Consider the following 1,146-nt stretch of genomic DNA (forward strand, 5'->3'; position numbering starts at 1 on the left):
AGTTTACCTGCAAGAAACAACACAGGGAGAAAGGATTTATGACAGCTGCATGTTCATAGGGAGTCGAGTGGTGAGGATGCTGCTGCGGGGCAGCACAATGTTTTCAGCCGCCCCTTAAGCCTCCTGCATGTGGCTGGCAGTGAAAGCCAGTCCTTGGGGAAGGACGCTGTCTCAAAGTGCCTCTTGCTTCAGGAAATGAGTCCGTGAGACAAATAAATAAGATGCTCTGGTACGTACAACAGACTGAAGTGTTATTATAGATCACTTATTATATTGCTTTCCCATTCTCTCTCTTGCGATTCAATCTTTCCCACAGAGCAGAAAGACAATTTTCCATCAGATCTTCACACTTATTATGTATTTACTCAAGAGGGACCATCACATCCACTAAGCGTTCGCCTCAGATTAGGAGCTGTCCCTCAGCAGCATCCTCCATCTAAGCCCGCACTGACTCTCAGGCCAGATGACTGGATGCATTTTGTATTCCTTAAAATTCTCTGAAGGGAAATCTGCCCTCTATATGGTGGAAAAGCCAAAGGTTATAATGCTTTTGTTCAATACTCTTGCACTGGCAGCGTACATATAGCCTTAACTGCAAATGGATCCTGAACTGATACAAGAAATCCACAAGATACAGTTCCAGGCGTCTTAACTCCACTCTAAAAATATCCTCTTGGGATCTCTCAATTAGTCAGAACAACCTGCTGCTTCTGAAAGCTTTAGGAAAGGAAAGAAGCATCCTCCTGACATTGAATGGCAGAAGCAATATACGGAGACCAACTAAATTAATCCTAACTAACTGGATTATCAGCCAGTACAATATCATGGCATTTTAAATAGCCACAAATGCTCAAGTTGGTTTTGATATTTCAAATAAAAACCACGTCCTCCAGCAACACAACATCATTTGGCGTCACATTTCAGCACTGACTCAGAAGGAAAGGCCACACCTACTGAATCACTGGTGCTTCCTTTGAGGTCACCTGTCCAAATATTGGCTGTGATCTAGAAAGATCCCAGCTGACTTCAGCTAACAGGGAACATTCTGAGTACACGCCTATCGACCTTGCAGAAAAGTCTATTAAATATCCTCACTGGCACAAGAAAAGGCCAAAAATAAACCTCATCCTGTACAGTCCCGTATTA

This window comes from Vanellus vanellus (genome assembly GCF_965231255.1).
Source record: "Vanellus vanellus genome assembly, chromosome: 11".
NCBI lineage: Eukaryota > Metazoa > Chordata > Aves > Charadriiformes > Charadriidae > Vanellus > Vanellus vanellus.